Source organism: Desmodus rotundus, chromosome 11, assembly GCF_022682495.2.
Source record: "Desmodus rotundus isolate HL8 chromosome 11, HLdesRot8A.1, whole genome shotgun sequence".
Taxonomy (NCBI): domain Eukaryota; kingdom Metazoa; phylum Chordata; class Mammalia; order Chiroptera; family Phyllostomidae; genus Desmodus; species Desmodus rotundus.
Window position 1 is genome coordinate 38037425 of NC_071397.1, and position 9631 is coordinate 38047055.

At 34.7% G+C, this 9631-nt stretch overlaps 1 pseudogene; it reads right to left on the reverse strand.

The window, feature by feature from the left end:
• Window positions 1–1213: 1213 nt before the first annotated feature.
• LOC112319282 (armadillo repeat-containing protein 10-like) lies at window positions 1214–4729 on the reverse strand (annotated as a pseudogene).
• Between the last annotated feature and the right edge of the window lie 4902 nt (window positions 4730–9631).

Here is a 9631-nt window from a genome sequence, read left to right on the forward strand (position 1 = left end):
GCTTGAAAACTTCCCAATATCTTCTCAGGTTTTTAGCTGGAGTTGGTATTTTGTTGATGGCTTGGATCATCTTGGGAATTACTCCATTTTTCTAGGCATCTCTCATGTATAGAGGAGTTACACATGTTATTAAACTTCTAGGTTCTTTTTCTCTTGTTAATCTTTTATTATGGGGGTGGTCATCGTGGGGTCTCAAACAGGAATGCAAAAGGGTAGAGGGAAAATTGTTTATCTTCTTCCACATTCTGTGGAAGAATAAGACAGCTTTTCTTTGGAGCGTTAAGATGAAAATTTGGTTTTTATTATAATATCATCATCAAATGGAAGTGGCTCATTTATTTTGCAATAAAGGTCAATTATTTGTGATATTCTAAAGCATCATTTAAATTAACTTAATCTAGGCTTATATTGTAAGAAACTAATATAGTCTGAGGTTTTACTAGCTTTTATTCCCAATTAAAAATCTGTAACTACTATTTTTTTTAGTTATTTTTTCCTTTTTACTTAAAAAATTATTACATAAGTTGTGCCTTAGTAAAAAACTCATACAGTAGAAGAAGGTGTACATAGAAAGGTCATTTTCCTCCCTCCAAAATCCCACTCCCAGGAGTTTGGGCCTCATTCTAAGAAGTGTACTGTCCATATGGACGCATACTTTTTATTTGAAAAACACACCTGTATTTCATGGATGTCTTTCCACATCAGCACATTTAGACCTGCTTAGTTCTTCTAAAACTAGATAGCTGATTTAACCAGTTGACTATATAGGTGGACATTTTGATTGTTCCCAGTATTTTATACACAGCATCTTTATGTACTGGCACATTGAATGGGAGTGGGTGCTAGGAGACATTTCTCCTAAAAGTTTACAATTTTCATGGACTAGAATAGAGTCTAATGATTGGAATAGAATTTTGAAAGCAGTATGGTTAGGCTGGCAGGTGGACTTGAGCTTAGGATCTCATTGCTACTAAAAGGACAAGGTCATTTGTACAACAGTTCTGAAACAATCACATACATACATGTACTAATAATGCTGTCTCAGGTGAGTAACTACAAATCACAGCAAACAAGAAGAATAGCTTACACATAAAAAGGTCACTGTCACTTCATGTCAAGGAAATAACTGAAGTAGCTCAGCAAAGAGCAAAATAAAAAGAAATGTTTTAGAACAAGCTGTTACACTGTGTAAATGGTGAAATCTGATATTTACTGTTTAAATTCAGTGGCTGAAAGAATCCCTTTGTAAAGAAGATGAGAAAGAAGTTTACATGCATTACTTGTTCAGAGTGCATTATTCTCTGGGAAAATATGACCTAACAGTTAGAACTGGGGTATTATTGTTACCTTTTCCTTCACGTCCGCATCAGGGTGATTAACTAACGCTCACATTTTCTGGGCACATTCTTCTCCATATAACAGGAAAAACAATGAACCTTTAGTGAAAGCAGGCTTAGCTAAATGCCCTTCCTTTTTGAGGCAGTTATTTATATTCTGAAATAGTGTAAGAACTCGAAGAAGAATCTCCTTTGCCACGTGGCCATCATGAAGGGAAAGGAATGATGAATCCGCTTGGGCACCAAGTAGTCCTTCTGTCATGGCTGGATTTTCAGACAAAGTCAACAGCAGTTTCAAAACCTGAACCTTGGTGTTCCCATTTCCTGTAAGCTACACTTGGAACAGGTCTGCGATGTAATTGCTAAGCAGGTGCTGGTGGTCATTGGTAACTGTCATGTTTGTTAAGAATCTCAGTCCCGCCAGCTGCACGGGGGAGTTCAGGGGACCAGAGAGGACATCCTCACAGACTTGACTGACATATACCTTTATCCTGATTTGATTTTCAACACTTACACTCAGGTTACTCAGTGCATTTAAAGCCTTCTCTTTAATACCGTAGTTGGGATCGTTGATTTTGCTTCCAACAATTGGGACACCATCCAATTCACGAATAATGACTTGGTTAGCTGAAAAGGCTGCATTGTTACCCAGAGAGACCAAAGCTCTTTCACTAATTACAGGATCCTCAGTTGACTCAAGTAGATAAAGGAGATTCTGAAGTTGTTCAGCATTTAGGACATCATCATATGAACCATTGGTTAAGTCTTCTGCGGACCGGGAGGAACGCAGCCGAAGCCTCTGGCCTCCTGGCCTCTGGCCCCACACCAGCCTGTAAATGCAATAGTAGGCACTGGCCAGAGGACCAGGCCTGCAGCCACCCAGCCCAGGTGCCAGGCGCTGCCCTTGTTGCCCGCTGCAATGGGAGTGTAGCACAGGGCCTGGCACGGGAGGCGCTCGGGCGCCACAGCCACTCTGTAACTACTATTTTTTTAAAAATTTTTATTGTTATTCAATTACAGTCATCTGCATTTTCTCCCCATCCTTCCACCCCACCCCAGCCAAACCCACCTCCTTCCCCCACGTCCACCCTCCCCCTTGATTTTGTCCATGTGTCCTTTATAGTAGCTCCTGTAAACCCCTCTCCCCACTCCCCTCTGGCTACTGTTACATTGTTCTTAATTTCAATGTCTCTGGTTATATTTTTAAATGATGAAAAGAGTTAAGGATTATATTGTGTTTGTATCATGTTTGTATCAATCTTTAATTGCTTTCAGAAGTAAAACTAATTAAGAAGGCTAACTAGAAATTATTAAACACATATTTGAGATTTTCCTGTCTAAACATGCTAGGAACACTTACAACTTGGAACAGTAATCTTGTATTTATGTTTCCTTAACACTTTTAAGTGTTTACTTAATTTTTTATTTCTTATAGGTTAGAACCAGACAACAGCCGTCTACATATAATTTAAATAACAAAAAATACAGCAATGATTAGCTTTATGCACAGCAAAATAAAATTGTTATAAAGCTCTGTCTTGAGAAAAATTTGATGACTGAATCATGTACAACCATAACTTGCATATTCTGGGAAGTGAAACTTTGATGAAATCAAGGAAAAAAGGTTTTTATACAATGTGAATTTAGAATATTTTATTTACCTAATAATTATAAGAAGATATTGGGTAGATATATCACAATTGGTGTCTATTTGGAATCAAATGTGAGAATATTTTGTCACAAAATATGAGAATATATTTTTTAACCTTTTTATCTATATTCCAAATTTGGTCTAGTAGTAAAATGATATCTACATGTTAGAAGTACAATTAAATAATTTCTAAATTGTATATTTTATAAATGCTGAAGGAAGAGATTGTTTCTGTATGATGTGTTTATTTTCCTGAGTAATCCCACGCTATTGAGGAGCATTGTAAATACAAATGTAAATAGCATGTAGAATATGTGTGCTACAATTAATCAAAATGCTGTCTCTGAGTTCTTGTGATTTCACTGAAGGCAAGTGGACAATTTGTTTTTAATTAAACCTTTAAATTCTGAAGTAAAGCTTTAGTAATTCCAAGCTATATTTCTGTCATTGTTGTTGCTTTTTTCTGATGTATTACTTTCATAATATAAATAGAGTATCCCAAATCAGGCGACATTTCATGACAGGTTACTAGGTATCATTTTAACATATTTTCTTCAGGAAAATTCTTACATTCTTTATTATACTGACCAATTATAATTAAAATCTAGAACTAAATGCTTAGAGCTAGACATAAATCTGAACAGGAAAGAAATAGTAAAGGAATCACTCAGTGCCTTTCTGGGAGAATTATACTTGAGCTGCCTGACGTTCCTACAGCCTGGTCTCCTTTGATAGTGAGCGTTTCAGATGTGTCAGTAGAGCAAGCGTGAATGAAGGAAGACCCATTCAGCCTTCTTTAAGTATGTTCTCCTCAAATCTAGTCCTGAGCAATCTACATCCTAAATCAGTCCTCAGTTCTGGCTGTGTATCTGAATCACTTAAAACTGCAAAGATTGACTAGTCCTTAGTCCTGGAGTTTTTGATGTGGGTGCCTGGATTGTATTTTTATTTATAAAATAACTTTTATCTCTAGTCTACTTTATCCATTTGTGACACTTGGGGTGGGGGCAAAAATCCCAATGCTTTTATCAAGTTGAAAGCAGAAGGCTCAATGTTTTCTTTCATCTTTCAGCAATGTCAAAAAATAAAAAAGTGATCTTAGTAGATCCTCATTCATCATCTTCACATAGTATTTACGTAATGACCACGAGAGAAAGCTGTCACACCAGGAAAGTATTGTGTAATCAAATTAATCCACCCACATAAACAACTTTCTGAGTTCTGGTCTGTATTTTACACCATTGCAGAAGGCACTGAGAAGAAGGAGAAAAGAGCAATCATATTAAATGGAATAATTCTTTGAAAGGTATTGATAACTTTAATCTAATGAGAACACTTTCAGCATTAGCTTTCACAATTAGGCAATAGTCATGTAAACTAAAAGAATATTTAAACCAACTCTGTTGTTCTTAAGTATTTATAAAGCCATCACTTGAGCTCTGATTTGATCGTATTTACTATGGAGATGAACAGGTGAAAATATTTCTATTTTTACAAGTAGATTCAATAAAAATTGACTATGGGGGCAGGGAGAAACACTGTCTTATATAGATACATCAGTAAATTTAATCAAAGTACATTTCAAGCAGGCTTACTTTTAAAATGTTTCACTTGTAGTTCCAAACTTTATGTTATCGGCCCACCTCTTTCTTGACATGGGGCAAACCTGTTTTGAGAATGCCATTTCATGGTGAAGTAATACTTTGGAAGGTACAGAACGAAGTCCAGAGCATTCAACCATTGCAAAACATAGGCTATCTCTCCACTCAGGTGTGTTATGTACCTCTATTCACCGCTCCATAGTTATCATCGGGTCCTGCAAGGAGTTTTAATAATGCTCTTACCAGTAGTACAGCTCAAGCTATGCACACTCCCTGAAAGAATCCCTGCACTCAACTGACTTGTAAACTTCAGTGATTTGTAATTGTGCATCTATAACAATAAATTAAAAATAATTAATAGAATAAAATCAAATATGCTAATGTGTTTTTGAGGAAATATTTTGAACTATGAGTATGTAAAAAGTAGGTCAAAATTTTTTGATGGGATGAGGATAAAACATTTGTAATTACTTTTATGATTATTATCTAAATTGGCTATTTGCAAACATATATTTCCACCTATACACTAGATATCATTTAAAAAATAATTTTTATTGTAAATTGTTCCCATTACCATTTAGTCTGCTTATACCCGCTCCCCCCAGCATCCCCACACTGTTGTTGTCCGTGTCCATGAGTCCTTTTTCTTTTTTGCGTAATTCCTCCACCTCCTCACTTCTCCCCACCCCAACTGTCATCCTGCTTTCCATCTCCACCTATACAGTAAATCATTACCCCTTTACCCTTCTTTAACGATGTTCAAAGAATGAGAAGAAATACACATGAATCCTAGTATATTTAAAATACACCTGAATCTACAATAAAGCATCATTTGTACTTTGCCATAGAATCAGGTGTTTGTCTAAGTGAATTTTATAATAAACAAACTTCCTTTTTCTATCTTGATAGAAAAATTTAAAAACTGCATTGCATTTTCTATACCATAAATAGATTATAGAAAACTGCACATTTTTAAGCATCAATGCCATCATTTAAAATATTCTTATTGTTTGTACTGAAATAGATGTGTGTCCAAAAGGGCCATTAAACTTCTCGGACATTTTACCATTAAAATCTGAAATCTGCTTTGTATAATTTTTTTCTTTATTTTTTCTCACATTTTACAATTAAGGTTTTTTTTCACTGCTACATATGTACCTGCTACTTACTTTTAAAATATTCTCAACCCATTAGCACCTTCATAATGTGCTGCTTCAAATCTTCCACAAGCTAGGAAAAGAGAGAGCTAATTTTGTTAGACATGTGGCCAAATAAAAAGGAATGCATGGTGATTAAAAGCAAATGAGCTGCCTACGGACCAAATAGGTGAGATTTCGAGCTTGACATGCATGCCATTTTTCTTGACCCTTGTGATGTCTCATTTTCTAGTTTATGTTTCTCAACAGTATTTCCCATAGTTGGAAATGTTTTTTTGAAAAAAGAAAATGTTCTATACATCATATTTAACTGTATTCAACCATCACTGAGATCACATTCTTTTTTGGCAAAACATCATGTCATGCCCAGTAAATGATGGAAATGTGACAAAAGCAATCACACCAGGCTTTATAAGAGGAAGTAATAAGCATTCTGTACAATAGAACATTTTGGGGGCTATTATAATGTATAATAGCTTTTTTCAGGAGATCACAATCTATAGACAGAAATGCTTCTTAGAGAAGTATTATAATAGACAAGTAAAATATAGTAAGTATAAAAAGGAAAGATGAGAGGAAAAATAAGCAAGTAGGAATTTAAGATAACTAGGCAGTTTAAATCCAAAAGAAAAATGCAGATATTTGTAGTCTTAGGGATTTATTTTGGAATCCATAGAAACAATCTAATCAATGTATGACTGAGGGAATCCCTCTTTCTAGGTGTGTATATCCCATCAGTAAAGACTAGAGTTTGGCCACCTTTCTTTTACAAACTAGAGAGTCTTTTAAAGTATTTGCATTTGTTAGGAAAATGGACTACTTACATTCATTATAATTTTTCCATGAACCTAATATCCTCTACTATAAATTTGTTGTTTTATTATATTTTATTTGTTTAATTAAGTTTCTTTTTATTACTCACATCATTACTAATTTGGAAGTTCTATCATGTGCCCTCATTTGTCTTTAAAGAAATATTAAATCTATATTTCCCTACTGTTATATTAAATTTAAAAGACAAGCATCCCTCCATATTAGGTTAGTTTATCTACTTCTCTCTTCACCACTGAAATCTTCATAATGGTTCTAATTCTCCTGATGATGTTTAATTATAAAAGTGTAGAATTTGGTTTAAGCTATTGTTTATTTTTCTGTTACTTTAATGTGTTTGTGTTCTTTATTTAACACATACCAATCCTTGGTTGTACTATCATTATGTTCATAGAGGTTAAACTATCATTATTAAAATATTTATTGCATTAAGATTTTTGTCTTTCACCATCTTGACAATTTGTTCTGGTTTAGTTTATTTAATTAGAATAATTTCCTAATTTCCTCATATAGCATAAAAAGCTGGCATACATGCTGATCCTATATATTTTTAAAGAGTTCTTTACTCCTTATGCAAGATTAAGTATAGAATACTTGGATTGTATTGTTTTTCTTGAGGTTTATAGGTTTTTTAAACCTCTTCTATTGAGGTTTATAAGTTTTTCTCACCTAGACTCTGGTGATATAGGTAGTAAATTAAAACACTGGCTTAATTTAGATAAATAAAATATTCTTTCTGCCTGGAAATGATATGTATTATTTATAATTGGGCTCCACTTCAAAGAGCATAATATTGATAAATAGTAGCTTGAAAAAATAGAAGTTCCTTTTTTTTCTAATGTAAAAGAAGTTGAGGGATGAAGAGTCCAATGATCACCCTAGATGTGCCTATTCCATCTAGATATACATTCCCCATATTTATCAATCACGAATCCGCTTCATTTCAGAGACTGGAGGTCTTTCATACATCTCTTGACCAAACCCTAAGAAACAGATTTTGTCCTCATGGTTCAGTGCTGCCACTGGAGCTCCTGTTATCTATCACCTTCCTCTTCCAAGTAACAATTGAAAAAGGTCAAGAAAATGGCACCTCTTTTTATTTCATAAAATCAGCCTTATTAATCTATAAATTTCACAAAATAAAATGCATTTATTTTAAGTTTTCAGGCCATTTTAAGTTTTATATGCCAAAATGAATTTTAAGATATGTATATATTTGTATAAGCACCACTACAATCAAGATTTTGAACATTTCCATCATTCCAAAGCGTTTTCCCATGACTCAGCCAGTTAACCACTTCACTTCTTTTTTTTAATTTTAGCTTTTTTAAAGTATATTTTATTGATTATGCTATTACAGTTGTCCCAATTTTTTCTCCCCTTTATTCCTTTCTGCCCTGCACCCCCACACCCTCCAGCATTCTGCCACCCCCTTAGTTCATGTCCATGGGCTGTATATATAAGTTCTTCTGCTTCGCCATTTCCTATACTATTCTTAACCTCCCCCTGTCTATTTTGTACCTACCATTTATGCATCTTATTCCCTGTACCTTTCCCCCCATTCTTCCCCCTTCCCTTCCCCACGATAATCCTCCATGTGATGTCCATTTCTGTGAATCTGTTCCTGTTCTAGTTGTCTGCTTAGTTTTTGTTTTTTAGGTTCAGGTGTTGATAGTTGTGAGTTTGTTGTAATTTTACTGTTCATCATTTCTGATCTTCTATTTCAAGGCAACTATTGATCTGATTTCTATGAGTATATGATAGTATAGTTTATGCTAGAATTCATAGAAATAGGATAATATGTATTATGTTGTATCTGATTTTTTTCTCAGATGTTTTTGAGATTCATCAATTTTTCTTGTGTATTGGTAGTTTGTACTTTTTGATTTCTGAATAGCATTTTATTTCTAAGTTGTTACGCTTAGAGTTCTCAGTAAATGTTCTTTGGTCTTGTGATATATCACCCTATGGATATAAAGTTTAATATTCAATCAATGACTCACAGATATCCCCACACAGATTTCTAGAGTTCTTTTTTCTACATATCTCACTCTTCAGAACTATGCCCTACAGATTTCAGATGTCCAACAACTCAGAGAGATAGTTAGTCTCTGAATTTTTTCTTTCTGTACCAATATCTAGAAAGTGATTCCAGGTAAGGGGCTGGGGCAATTATTGGGGTTGCATCCTTTGTTTCCATTTTTCTAGGATTGAAATTCTATGGTGACATTTGTCTAATGTCTAAAAACTGGTTCTTAGTTATTTAATTCAGTTTTCTAGTTCTTTATATTGGGAGAGCTAATCTGTTACCATGTTGACTAGAAACTAAGAGAGAGCCCCTTGCCATTTAAGTAGACCTAAGTTTCATTTAACATGTTAGTTTATATTTTATTGGTAAGAACTTAAATCATGGCTACACTTAACTTACAAAGTTGACTTGGACGTATAGTAATATATATAACTGCAAATATACACAACTAAAACTAGTTTAACTATTCTAACTAGTGTAAGATTGAAACATGTTAAAACTGGGATGAGAGTTTTTTTTCCAGAGGCCCAAGGCTCATTAGTTTAGGAAGCTGAGTTAAGGATACTCTACTCTTGGGTAGAAGATGTGTAGGTTTTTCTCAGTAAGGTAATATAATCCCCTTCCACAGCTTCCATCTCTACTAGGAGCTGCTTTCCACAAAGCCACAGGAATAACACCTATCAATCCACCAAATAGATTTCATACAGATCAACTCATTCCCTTTTTCCCACTAGGTATCCATAGAATGGTTCTACCTTCAAGCTTTGCCTCAGATTCCACCGGCAGTACAAGGGTTTTTTGTTTGTTTGTTTGTTTGTTTGTTTTTTTAAAGAATCTGGGTTTTCTAGGTTGTCTCTACCAAGGTCTTGATCAGACATTGTACTTTAAAGGTCTTAGCTAGCCCTGGCTGGTGTGGCTCAGTTGGCTGGGGGTCTGCCCTAACCAAGAGGTTGAAGGTTCAATTCCTGGTCAGGGCACATAGCTAGGTTTCAGTTTGATCCTGGTATGGACATGTGCAATCCCTT